Here is a 15,381-nt window from a genome sequence, read left to right as displayed (position 1 = left end):
AGACATGAAATACTGGATGGACTGACTCCAAATCTTGAGGTAGATCTAGCTCATAGGCCACTTTGCCTATTTTGCGCACAATCTCATGGGGTCCGATATACCGGGGACTGAGCTTCCCCTTTTTGCCAAATCTCATAACGCCTTTCATTGGCGACACTTTCAAGAATATCCAATCCTTAACTTGGAACTCTATGTCCCTTCGACGATTATCCGCATAAGACTTCTGGCGACTTTGAGCCGCTAACAACCGATCTTGTATGAGCTTGACTTTCTCTATAGCGTGCTGGACCAAATCTGGCCCTATCAACTTGGCCTCTCCAGTTTCAAACCACCCAATCGGGGATCTACACTTTCGCCCATATAAAGCCTCATACGGTGCCATTTGAATGCTAGAATGATAACTTTTATTGTAAGCAAACTCAATGAGTGGCAAATGGTCATCCCAATTTCCTCCAAAATCTATCATACATGCCCGTAACATATCTTCAAGAGTCTGAATAGTACGTTCAGCTTGCCCATCGGTCTAGGGGTGAAATGTCGTGATAAGTCGCACTTGGGTCCCTAAACCCTCTTGGAAAGACCTCCAAAACTTTGTTGTAAACTGATTTCCCCTATCGGAGATAATAGATACTGGAACACCGTGGAGTCTCACTATCTCTTTAAGATAAAGCTTTGCGTAATCTTCAGCCACATAGGTCGTCCTGACCGGTAAGAAATGAGTTGATTTAGTGAGTCTATCCACGATCACCCATATGGAATCATATTTACGTCGAGAACGGGGTAAGCCTGAAATGAAATCCATATTAATCACTCCCCACTTCCACGTCGGGATTTCTATAGCTTGCAATAATCCACCCGGCTTTTGGTGCTCGATTTTCACCTGTTGACAATTAGGACATTGAGCCACGAATTCCGCTATATCTTTCTTCATACCATTCCACCAATATACGGAGTTAAGATCATGATACATTTTCGTCGCTCCAGGGTGAATGGAGTAACGGGAACAATGAGCTTCTCTCAAAATCTGGTGGCGTTGACCTGCCACATCGGGAACACATAATCTGCCCCGGCATCGGAGAACTCCGTCTCTTGAAATATCAAACGATAACTCTTCTTTCTGAGGGAGTGCATCTCTGTACTGCATTAGCGTGGGATCCTCATACTGTCGCTCTTTTACTTCCGCTACTAGCGATGAAACTGCTGAGTCCACCACTTGGACTCCTAGGCTAGCTAACTACTGAAGATCACGGGCCATCTCTTTCTTTTCTGGTCGTACATCACTTAGACTTCCCATCGACCTATGGCTAAGAGCATCAGCCACAACATTTGCCTTTCCGGGGTGGTACAGGATTTCAACATCATAGTCTTTTAGCAACTCTAGCCATCGTCGTTGCCGCAAATTCAACTCTTTCTGCTTGAAGATGTATTGGAGACTCTTATGATCTGTATAAATATCCACGTGGACACCATATAAGTAATGTCTCCATATCTTTAATGCATGGACCACCGCGGCCAATTCTAAGTCATGGGTAGGATAATTCTGCTCATGTTTCCTTAACTGCCTGGAAGCATACGCAACCACCTTGCCATGTTGCATCAATACACAGCCTAGCCCAACACCTGAAGCATCGTAATAAACAACGTATCCTTCCAATCCCTCTGGAAGTGTCAGAACTGGGGCAGAAGTCAATCGACCCTTTAACTCTTGGAAACTACGTTCGCAAGCGTCTGTCCATTGAAACTTGGCTGACTTTTGAGTCAACTTTGTAAGCGGTGCAGAAATAGAAGAGAAACCCTCAACAAATTTTCTGTAATAACATGCTATGCCCAAAAAGCTATGAACCTCCGTAGGGGTCGTGGGCCTTGGCCAAGTTTTCACTGCCTCAATCTTTTGGCTATCCACTCGAATACCGTCAGCTGCAACAATGTGGCCCAGAAATGCCACTGAGTTCAACCAAAACTCGCATTTGGAAAACTTCGCGAATAACTCTCGAGTTCGAAGAACTCCAAGGACAATACGCAAGTGATCCGCATGTTCTGCCTCGGATCTAGAATACACTAGGATATCATCGATGAATACAATTATGAATAGATCCAGAAAAGGCCTAAATACATTGTTCATTAAGTCCATAAACACTGCCGGTGCATTAGTTAACCCAAATGACATCACTCGGAACTCAAAATGACTGTATCTTGTTCTGAAAGTTGTCTTAGGTGTATATTTCTCCCTAAATCTTACTTGGTGATACTCGGACCTCAAATCGATCTTTGAAAACCACTTGGCACCTTGCAATTGATCAAATAGATGATCAATCCTCGGAAGAGGATATTTGTTCTTAATCGTCACCTTATTTAATTGTCGATAATCAATGCACATTCTCAAGGAGCCATCCTTCTTTCGGACAAACAATACAGCGGCTCCCTACGGGGATGAACTGGGCCTAATGAAGCCTTTATCAAGGAAGTCTTTCAATTGCTCCTTCAACTCTTTCAGTTCTGCGGGCGCCATTCTATAGGGAGGAATAGATATGGGTTTAGTGTCTGGCAACACATCAATCGCAAAATCAATCTCCCGCTCGGGAGGAAGGCCTGGAAGCTCTTCCGGGAACACATCCGGAAATTCATTCACTACTGGAACTGACTGAAGAGTCGCCGACTCAGCTTCAACATCTTGAACTCACACTAAGTGATAGATACACCCTTTCGTGATCATCTTCCTTGCCTTCAGATAGGAAATAAACCTACCTTTTGGTGATGCCATATTTCCTTTCCATTCTAAAACTGGTTCTCCCGGAAACTAGAAGTGAACCATTTTCATTCTATAATCGACATTGGCGTAGCAAGAAGCCAACCAATCCATGCCCATAATGACATCAAAATCTACCATCTTTAGTTCATGCAAGTCAGCTATAGTACGGCGGTCACATATCATGACTACACAATCTCTATACACTCGGCTAGCTATCACCGATTCGCCAACGGGCGTAGACACTTCAAAACATTTGATCGACTCCGGCTCGACTATAAATCGACCCGCAACATATGGAGTAACATATGATAATGTGGAGCCCAGGTCAATCAAAGCATATACATCATGAGAGAATACCGATAATATACCTGTGACCACATCAGGAGAAGACTCAAGATCTTGGCGTCCAGCCAAAGCATAAATACGGTGCTGAGGACCACTAGTACTGGGAGCTCTGCCTCTATCTCTACCATGGCCGACTGGCGCATGTGAACCTGGCCCCGTAGGGTGTACAGATGCTGATGATCCGGCTGCCGACCCTGCTGGCTGGGTCCTACCTCTACCCTGTACTGAGGGGCAATCACGCATGATATGGCCGGGTTGACCACATGAATAGCAACCATCCGAGCTCAATCGGCATCGACCCCTATGAAACTTCCAACACTGGGAACATCGTGGTACAGGTGGCCTTGACTGGCCTGAATCATCTCTAAACTGAGACCCCAAGTAACCCTGTGTTACATCCGACATTTTTGCTTATTCGAAAATTCAAGGTAAATTGACTTGCAATGAATAAGGCCACAATTGGACCTTACTTGGCATGAATGTGTAGGTAATGAATACAATGGTGTGGAATTACGAAAGGTGGCCAAGGGCAAAATTTGGAATTTTGGAAATTTGCCTTATGGATTGCAATATGTAGCCAACAAGTTGGACTTAAAAAAAAAATAATAAAACAAGGCCCAATAGGGGAGGCCCAACCAGCCATGCTATGTAAAAAGAAGGGCCCAAGTCCATGATTTAATTAGGTAATATTATATATGGTTATACATATCCATAGAAGGTTCAAGAAAGCAAGAAAAAAATCAAGAAAAAGGAACAAGACCATTTCGGGTTTGAGAGGAGAAAAAGAAAGAAAAGAAAGAAATTTTTTGGAGCCTAATCCTTGAGTTTAAAATTCAATTCTTGTGGGAATACTACTAAGTGCAAAGTCCTCTACAACTTGGTACAATTAGTTTGGCAAGAGGACAAGTTTAGTGCCAAGTGAAGAACTTGAAGAAAGGTAAGGATTTTATGCTTTTGATATGTTATGGAAGGTATATGTATGTTGTAGTATGTGTGAATGAATGAAAAACATGGAAATTTTGTGTGTTGAAAAATATGCTTGTTGGCCGAATACATGTACATGTATTACATGTCTTGGATGATTTGAATTCATGCTGTAATTTAGTTGTAGTATGGTGGAAATTGTATTAGAAATGGAAGTGGAATGAATTAGTGAAAATTGAAGAATGTAGGAGGTGGCCGTGTGGTATTGTTATGTGTTGATGGAGTATTAATTTGATCTTGTTTGTATGTTAAGTATGTTATGGTGAAGTGAATGGAAAGACAACAATCTTTATTGTCTTGGAAAAATGGTTATCAAGTTGTTGTAGGAAAGTATGCAACTTTGTTATGATTTATGTAAAAATGGAAATGAATGTATCAAGAGGCAAATTATGATTATTGTTGATGAATTTGGAAGATGGAAATGTATAATGAACTTGTATGTTGAAGGTTAGGAAATATTGGAAAAGTAGTGGCTTAATGGAGAGTTTGAATGTTTGCATATCTTATGTATATTGTGTGAAAATGGTATGATATGCCTTCGACGTATGTTGTAATGATTTTGATGGTTGATGAATATGAAAATGATAAGTTTGGTTTGGAAATGTAAGTTTGAAACGAAAGATGTTTCGTTATGTCGAAAGATGGCTAGTGATGCCATAGTGTATGTTTTAATGTCTATTGTTGTTTTGATGTTATTCTGGGTTGTTGTGATGATGAATTGAGCCGAGCTAAGTCTCGGGGATGTCTTATATACAGAGGAAATGCTACCGAAATTTCGGTAGGCAATTATGTGTTAAGTTGGACTATTGAAAATTTTTAAACTAACAAATGGTAAACTTGACCATTTCTAGATTTTGGACGAAATTGGGATTGACGCCAAGCGAGCGTAAGGCGCTATCGAGGTATGTGAAGCATTTCCCTTTGTTCCTAGGCATGTTCTGGATGTGATAGGCTCGGCCACGAGCCTTAAGTACGACTCTGTTCCCCGGAATTCGAGACGGAAAACCGCTCCAATTCCTTCAATTCAATTGAAGCTATTTTCTTCCAAATTGCCTTTAAAGTGAGTTTTTGTACAAAATTTCCCTAAACGGAGTCGGAACACTTCCAAACGATTATGGATGACCTCATAAGGTCTATTAGCGATAATTTACATATGTTTCCTCGAGTTGGTCCGAGGCGGGCCCGCAAGGCCCGATATCTTCTGTAATACTTTAAATACTTCCGTTTTGTCCGATTTTCTCAGAAACCATCTGAACTATTATTTTGATCATGATACAACTATTTTTATGAAATTTTTACAAAATGATTTCTGAACATCTGAGAATCTGATTCTGATAATAATCTGTCGTGCCTTCCCAAGTAGGATATAGGCGCGTACTATCCATACTAACCGTATACTCTGATTTTGACTCGCCGTTTGGCACCCTTCAGTCTGATTGAGTCTGTATGTGAGTCTGTATGTATGTGGTTTCTCATGGATCTGTTCATGGCTGTCTCAATGCATTCCTTCACTGCGTCCCGGGCCAGGTTCTGTTATCGTGCATATTCCTCTGCATTGTTCACCGCGTCCCTCGATGTGCGGGCCGGGATCTGTTATATCTATATGATTATGATATATTGATCTGTGTATGGGGATGACGGCCAGGATGGCATCAGATATGATCTGATCTGATCTGATTCTGTCTGTCCACCGCGTCCCGTACTAAGAGGGTCGGGTTCTGTTTACCGCGCCCCCAGACAGGGCCGGGATCTATATGTCTGTATGCATGTGCCATCAGTGTTTATATAAGCACGTGCCTCCGTATGATTCTGTATGATTTAGTATGACTCTGCACTACTCTGCATGCATAATTTTGTCTGGTATACTTCTGTCTGTCCGCCTGAATTTCGACTATGTCTGTATGTCCGTATGGATTCTGGTTCTGTACGTCTGTATGGGTTCCGATTATGTACGTCTGTATGGATACTGATCCTGTTCATCTGTCCGGATTATGATTCCGTCTGTCTGTCTGAACCATGATTCTGTTTACCTGTATGGACCACGATTCTGTATGTCGGTCTGCATCATGACTCTGTCCGTCCGTCTGATGTATGGTTCTGTCCGTTATATTTCTGGGACTCCGGTTCGGACTATGATTGTATCTGTTATGTTTCTGCTTTACATACTCGGTACATTTTTCGTACTGACCCCCGTTCTTCGGGGGCTGCGCTACATGCCCGCAGGTACAGACGCACCAGGTGATACGCCGCCAGCGTAGGGTTCTGATTCAGCTGTTTTGAAAAGCTCCTTTGATCCGGAGCATACACTTTTGGTATATATCTTCTGTTTTCCGTATGTTCTGCATGTATGGAAATTCTGGGTACGACGGGGCCCTGTCCCGTCATATGATTCTGTATGTCTGTAGAGGCCTGTAGATAGATGTGTGGGTTACGGGTTTCGTCTGTATGTTAGCCTTATCGGCTTACCTGTAAATGTCTGCATGTTCAGGTATATATATGTTTGCGCGCGTGCCGTATCTGTATCGGCCTACTTCTGTAATACCCGTTTGAAAAAAAAATAAAAAATCTGTACGATACGAAATTCGATTAGGTAGGTATGTACGGGTACCCAGCTAGGGTGCCAGTCGCGGCCTACGGGGTTGGGTCGTGACACCCTGACTCAGCCCGGAATGAGTAGATCTGTCAATTCTCTGCCCCGTAAACTGTGGAGGTGTACTGGTCGTAAGATAGCCTGAATGCCTGGGGAACTGTTGTCTGTGCCCGCCCCTGGACTCACTTATCGAACCCGAAGGTCTAGCCCTCTTGCTATGTCCCCTATCTTGCTCACGTTCATTTCTCCGCTGCTGTAGGTGTTCCTCTAATTCCTGAGCATATGGCTGAATGCGTGCAATATCCATGCCATCCTGAAGGTACGCGGTCAAGAATTAACCATTAAGTGTGGCCCAAGGCCTTTCACGAACTGGTGCACCCGATCGCCCATATCCGCTACCATGGCCGAAGCATACCTGGCCAAGGAGTTGAAGCGGAGACTATACTTTGTAGCACTCATGCTACCTTGCCTCAAATTCAAGAATTTATCGGCCCTTGCTCGCCGAACTTCTGGAGGCATATAGTGACGGAGAAAAGCATCAACAAACTCTTGCCATACCGGGGGAGGTGCATTGGCTCCCCGTGAAGCCATCCAAACCGTATACCACTGGATTGAGACATCTCTCAACCTATACGGCTCTAGCTCTACCGACTCTGTGTCTGAAGCATGTATCAATCGGAGCGTCCTCAACATACCGTCTATGGTGTCCTGAGGATCCTCCTCCGGTCTCGACCCAAAGAATTTCGGGGGTATCAAAGTAATGAAGTCACGGGCCCTTGCACTAACAGCCCTGTCGCCTTGCCCCGAGCTTTGCCTCTGAGTCTGGGCCGCAACCAACTGAGTCAACAAATTAATGGCCTCTCTCACCTCTTGGCCCGAAGCATCTGGTGGAGGAGCTGGAGGTGCTGGAGCTGGGGCTGAGGCTCCCTCACGCTCCTCAGTAATAGGCACTGTCTGGGAGGACTGAGATTGAGCCGCACTCTGGGACTCACTTTCCTCTGCTACTGGTGGCGGTGCTCTTTTAGCCCGCTTTTCTGCCACCGTCTTGCCCTTTTGGGCTGCTACAGCCTTTTTCTTTTTAGGCATCTCTGAAATACACAACACACGATTTAGGAGCAAGAATTTCCTACATCATAGCTCTATCGCACGATTCTTATGAAGAAAGAAGGTCATATATTCCTAAAATGTCTGCAGCTCCTTGTTTATAAGTCTGGCACGCAACACACCCGTAACCAAGACTCTACTAGACACGGCTCGTAGACACACCCTAGGACTGAACTGCTCTGATACCACTTTTGTCACGACCCGACTCGGGGCCGCGATGAGCACCCAGTGCTAACCCACCCGAGCACCCTCTTAGCTTACTCTTATACTTACATCTAGGTGAGCCACATAAACATTTCCATTCATTTGTCAACTAGTCCCATTTGGACAACGGTACATTTATATCACCATAGGCATCTATGCCACATCAATGTACGTGGGCTAACGTGGCCGACAAAATGATATACAAAACATAGGCCGACAAGGCCGGACATGTCTAACCATATACACATGACTACGAGGCTCTAGGAAGAGTATAACACATCACATGAGCGGGACAGGACCCCGCTATGTACATAATTATACACAAAAGAATAAGTACCCAAAAGCTATGGCTCCGAAGGAAATGGAGCTCCGCTATGTAAACCCTGAATAAGCAGCTATGGATCAAGTCTGTCTCCCTGTGCACCTACGGGCATGACGCAGCGTCCACAAACAAAAGGACGTCAGTACGAAGAATGTACTGAGTATGTAAAACATGATCAACATCAATGTAGAAGCATCATAGACAATATATGAAGTGGCATAGGAGGGAAGACAATAATATCATCATCATGGCACTTACCTGCCTTTCATAGGAACTTTCCATTTCTCATGCGTATTTCATAATTGGGCTCGTATTCGTATACATAGTCTTTTCACATTCATATTCATATTATATACATAGCCATACACTTATATACATACATAGCGTACCCAACCATAAGGTTCGGTGTTTCATACGTACCTGGCCAACCAAGGCTCAATGTTATTTCTACCTGGCCCTACCAAGGCTTCAGGGTTATCCATACCATCTGCAGATGTGTGTGCGCGTTACGTAATCCTATACATACATATGTATATACATCCATATACATATATTCTACCCGGCATTATAAGATCGGGGTGTCATTATATCCCCTCATAGGCACATGTGAATATAATAGCCCGTAGGAACCTTTAGCATCATTATTATCATCATCGTCATCACTATCATCATCGTTTTCGTTACATCTCTATCTTATGCTTACTCGTCAATGGGGTGCATAGTACATTCGTAGCACGTATCGAGGGTCGTGAGCTTATGAGCCCGGAGTGTCAGTCACTTGAATACAACATACTCATATAGAGGATTTAAGAGTTTGGCCAAGGAACCATGCCTTATGAAAGAAGGGTTAGCCTTACATACCTTTTCGTCGGACTATTCTACACTTGCACGCTTCCTTCCAATGCTAGCGTCTATACCTTCATTAGTATCATAACAATGGCCATTAGTCATTCACGTTATCCATATTATTTAGACTACTTAATTTGCTTCTAATTCACCCATATTCATGGTCATAACATCCAACTTTGTCCATTCGTCTAAAGTGTCTGGTTCATGATCTTAGTAACATTTATAATGCATTCATATCACAACACAACAATATTCTTGATTCAATTCAAACTATACCTCAAAATGCCACTATTCATCATTCATGACCTACTTGACCATATTTTCTACAATCCATGTATTTCAACTCTTCAATACCTTAAACATCATGTACAAATCATGAATCTTACCTTAGAAGTTCTAGGAACAAGCTTTGGTTAATAATACTCCACTTTGAGCAAAACCCTAATTTTTCTCCATTTGCATTTCTTGACTTGAATGGTATTTAATGGCTTGCTTACACTTGATTCACTTGTTTATGTTGTTGGTGGCTTATAGTCCTTGAAAACTTATGAAATAAATGTAGAGAGATGATTCTAGAGAGAAGTGGTGTAGTGTAGAAATGAAATAAAACAAGTCTTGGTCCTTATATTTAATGAACTGAAAAATCTGTGCTGGGGTGAACAGTGGTCGTCCATGGAGGTTTACGGTCCGTATTTCAGTTTACGGACCGTCCCTCGTGGTCGTCTTTAACCTTAAGCAGCGCCAAAAACTTTAGGTTGCATGCATGGTGATTTACGACCATGGTTTACGGGCCGTAAATCACCTTATGGTCCGTCCTCCTGGTCGTATTTTACCATTTCTCCACTGGGCAGAAAGTCGAAGCCTTGCATTGCAGTTTACGACCTTCCAATTTACGGACCGTATACCAGTTTACGGTCCGTATTTTGCACTTTACGACCACTGGGCAGTTTTGCCAACTTTCAACTTTTCAAATTGCTCGACTTTTCATTCTAATCATTCTCGTCCATTTACGCACATTGCTCATGAAACATTATACTCTCGCACTCCTCACACACATCACTAGTTCATTCACTTGCGTATCAACGGTAAATTTTTCGAGGTGTAACAAATCAATACCTCAAACAAATCTCCTCACTCTTACCCTTATGTTCGGTACCATATGTGTAAATGCAGGAGCAGTTAGGGCTGCTGTTAGGGTCGGAACGGTCTCTGCGTAAGCTGCATCCGTGGAGGCCCCTCGGCTGGTGATTGTGGCCCTCCTGGTGTTTTTTCTTTTTGCCAGCATTTTATGAAAATACGTACACGTACAAATTAGAAAAGCATCCTGAGAGTACTACTCTAACTGCACAATCTAGAGTATGGAAGAAGTTAGAAAATCCTAAATGTCTTGGTGGTCAACTGTTTATATGTGTGGGGTCCTCACACATATAAACAGAACCCGGCTAGACACGGTTTCGTAGACTCCTTAAAGGCAATGCAACCTAGGGCTCTAATACCAAGCTTTTTCACGCCCTGAACTATGGCCTAGGCGAAACATGGCACTCGGTGCCATACTGCATGTGACCGAGCGAACCACATGGCTTGTTGAATCATCATGAGGCATACATGAGCGGAAATACAACATAAAACATGATGGTCTTTAAGTAAACACATGAAGTCATAATAACTTATCAAATACTTGTTTAAAACATGAATGTTGAAATACCATGAGTCAAGCCAAGAATGGCTAAACAGCTCTTAATATCTAACCCAACATAACTACATAGTATAGTCTATGAAGCCTCTGACATGAACATGAGCTTGCTAAACATACTTGCTGGGACAAGGCCTCTAGCATACCTTTAAATGCATAGTTAATAACATAAAGATAACTGACTTAGCCCCGAAGTAGATGGGGCTCACCAACAAGCAGATAAGTGTGAAGTCCTACTCAGAAGATGCGTCGTCTTGTAAATCAGTACCTGCATCGTGAAATGCAGGCCCCCGGGAAATAAATGGGGACGTCAGGACATTGAATGTACTGGTATGTAAAGCAACAGAAAGAAATAACATAGGACGTGGAATAATATGATAAGAAGTGAAACTAAAAACTTGGTCATGGACATGAGCATGAATACATACATACATACATATATATATATATATATATATATATATATATATATATATAACATGAGTAAAACATGGTAAATAGGGAGAGCATTTCATAAACCAACAACATGATATCACCACGTGGGTACATGGAGTCTGGTACCTCACCGGACCAGCAGAGCCCCCATACCTTGCCAGGGTATAAGGTGTAATGTGCCTGATGCATCCATTCAGTGGAAAATTAAGGAATCATCCTAACTTGATGGAGCGATCCTTGTCCTATGGTGGCTACGTAGTTTCAGGCAATCTGAGCCTTCTCGGTAATTCGTGCAACTCCCAAAATATGAACATGATATAGTTGGCTAAGAAGCCCATGATTTTCATGAATTAACTTGTAAATGACTTTAAATCATGATTTCACAAAATAACTTTGTAAACATGGTTTCATGAAATAACTTGTATTTAGCATGCATTGTATCTTTAATCATGGCATGAAGGTAATTATATAATACAATTACATGAAAACTTGTAGATATGAAGGATATCCGTGAAATAAGCATTTTTATTTAAAAACATACATGCAAGAACCCGTGGAATACAAGATATGGGTTTTCATGTATTATGGACTAGTTCTCAATAATCATAATGACATATAAAGAAAACAATGAAGAATTTATAACAATTTAATATATAGTATAACATGGGGAATGGACCTAGGGCCGTCATGAACGTGGTTAAAAACCCTAGTTTTTATAAAGCTTCATACTTTATGGAAGATGAAGCGTGGGGAAGAACAATGACGTTCTCACACGTGGATAGCAACCCTACATTCCTTGTAATGCTCCAAACGTGTAATAACAATCTGATTTTCGAAGAAGAATTCCAAGGTTTAAGTCTTAAGTCCTTTAAATGGGTTTTCTTGAAAACCCTATGTTAAGAACAATGATGTCATGGTTATATTATAAGAACACTTGATTTCATGGTTAAATTATAAGAACACGTGTTAGAATTCATTTGGAAGGGCTTGGTTTGACTTACCTTGATGTTCTTGGTGTTGGAGGAGAGGAACAGATTGTTCTAGGTTTCAACGACTTGTAAAAATAAGAATTAGAACTGAAACCAGGTATTTAAATTTTCTTGTGAGACGGGTGAAATACGGACCGAAATACGATCCGTACTCTGAATTACAATCCGTATTTCTGGACCGTAATTAAGCATATTTCAAAACAGAAACATTGTAACCCCTCCTCCCCAAATACGACCATCAAATACGGTCTGTATTTAACAATATACTTTCCTAAGCCAAATTCCAGAATATACAGTGATTTAAGATGCCCAATTACGTTCTAAAATATGGGTCGTTTACTGAAATACGGTCCGTATTCTGGGAAGTAAATCCCCACCTGACAACTGAAGAGAAATTACCAACTCCCACATTCTCGATCTGGGTTTTTAAGTCCAAAATCATGGTTAAGGTTTTTTTAAAAGTGCGGGGTGTTATAATATCTCCCCCTTGGGATCATTCGTCCTCGAATGATGGGTCATGGTTAGGATTATGGCTAGACATGGCTTGAGTACATGAACGTGAAAGAAATATGGCATGAAACATGGAGACTGAATTGACATGACATGGTTACATGGAAACATGAATAGTGAGACATGGAGCATCAGTGCTGGATACATACATGAGCGTGAAACATGAGACATGACATGACATGACATGGACTACAGAAATTTACCTTGAGCATTCCCTGATTGCTCTTCGAACAAATGAGGGTACTTGGATTTCATATTCTCCTCGGCTTCCCATGTGGCTTCCTCAACCTTCTAACTTCTCCATAACACTTTTATTGAGGCCACTTCCTTAGTTCTCAACTTGTGAACCTGGCGATCAAGAATGGCTACAGGAACCTCCTTATAGGTCCACCCATCCTTAACTGTTACTGCATCAGCAGGAACAACTAACGATGGGTCTCCTGCACACTTCCTCATCATGGACACATGAAACACTAGATGTACAGCGGCCAACTCTTGGGGCAACTCAAGTCCATAACCTACTAGACCGACCTTTCGTGAAATTATGTAAGGTCCAATATATCTGGGACTAAGCTTCCCTTTCTTCCCAAATCTCATAACACCCTTCTTGGGTGAGACTTTAAGGAACACCCAATCATTAACTTGAAATTCTAAATCCCTTCGCCTCACGTATGTGTAAGACTTCTAGCGACTCTGAGCCATTTTCAAATGGTCTTGAATCAATTTGACTTTCTCTGTAGCTTGATAAACCAAATCTGGCCCTAACAATTCTGCTTCACCAACTTCAAACCAACCAATCAGTGACCTAAAACTTCGCCCATACAGATCTTCAAATTGTGCCGTCCCAATACTAGCATGATAAGTGTTATTATAAGAAAACTCAATGAGAGGTAAGTGATCATCCAAATTACCTTTGAAATCTATGACACATGCTCTAAACATGTCCTCAAGAGTCTGAATAGTACGCTCTGCCTGGCTATCTGTCTGCGAAATGAAAAGTTGTGCTGAGGTTCACCATGGTACCCAATCCTTTCTAAACAGATTTTTAGAAGTGTGCCGTGAACTGAGCTCCACGATATGAAATAAAGGTTACTGGGGTCCCATGCAATCTTACAATTTCATTAGCATATAACTTGGTGTAATCCTCTGCTGAATCTGTCGTCTTGACTGGCAAAAAGTGAGTCGACTTAGTAAGCCAGTTAACGATCATCCAAATAGAGTCATGCCTCCTAGCTGAACGAGGTAGACCTGATACAAAGTCCATATTGATCATTTCCCATTTCCAAACAGGAATATCGATATTCTGAGCCAAGCCACTAGGCCTCTGGTGTTCGGCTTTCATTTACAGACAATTTGGAGACCTAGCAACAAAATCTGCTACATTCTTCTTCATATCATTCCACCCATAAATCTCCTTAAGATCGTGAAACATCTTAGTGGAACCTGGATGAACGGAATACCTGGAGTTATGAGCTTCTGACATGATTCGCACTTTGAGCCTATGTATATTTGGAACACATAATCTACCTTGGTACCTCAAGGTACCATCATCTCCCCCTTGTTCAAAAGTCATCGTCTTATGTTTGTGAATCCCCTCTCTCAGCTGCAACAAGTAGGGATCACTAAACTATTTCTTTTTGACTTCAACCACTAAGGAGGAAAGGGCTCTATTCTGAACAACCACGCCGCCATCCTTGGAGTCCAGAAGTCGAACTCCAAGACTAGTCAAACGGTGAACTTCTTTGGTCATGACCCTCTAATCTGCAGCAGTATGGGCTAAACTCCCGATGGAACGCCGACTAAGAGCATCGAATACAACATTCGCTTTCCCCGGATGACAGAGAATATCCACCTCATAATCCTTAAGTAATTCGAGCCATCTCTTGTGCCTAAGATTAAACTCCCTTTGCTTGAAGATATATTGTAGGCTTTTATGATATGTGAAAATATCAACATGCACTCTATACAAATAATGACGTCGTATCTTAAGCGCAAAAACTACAGCTTCCAACTTTAAGTCATGAGTCAGATAATTCTTTTCGTGATCCTTGAGCGGACGGGATGCATAAGACACAACCTTACCATGCTACATTAAGACACATCAAAGATCAACTCTCGAAGCATCACAATAAAGTACGAACCCTTCGGTTCCCTCTAGCATTGTCAAAACTGGAGCAAAGTCAATCTCTTCTTCAACTCTTCAAAGCTTCACTCACAAGCATATGACCATTGAAACTTAACCTTCTTCTGAGTCAACTTAGTCAACAGAGCAGAAATAGAGGAAAATCCTTCTATGAACCATCTATACTAGCCAGCCAGAACCAAGAAATTTCTTATATCAGAAACTGAGGTGGGTCTAGGCTAACTCCTTACGGCATGAATCTTCTGAGAATAAAATTTAACACCTTCACTTTAGATCACACGGCCCAAGAACTCCACTGACTTAAGCCAAAACTCACACTTTGAGAATTTTGCAAAAAGTTCATGATCTTTAAGAGTCTGCAACACTATTCTGAGATGTTCTGCATGATCAGCCTCACTACGGGAATATAAAAAAATATCATCAATGAAGACATTGAGCATAGATCAAGGTAATGCTTAAAGACC

The sequence above is a fragment of the Lycium barbarum genome, chromosome 6 (genome assembly GCF_019175385.1).
Source record: "Lycium barbarum isolate Lr01 chromosome 6, ASM1917538v2, whole genome shotgun sequence".
In the NCBI taxonomy this organism is placed as follows: domain Eukaryota; kingdom Viridiplantae; phylum Streptophyta; class Magnoliopsida; order Solanales; family Solanaceae; genus Lycium; species Lycium barbarum.
This window is presented reverse-complemented; position numbering follows the sequence as displayed.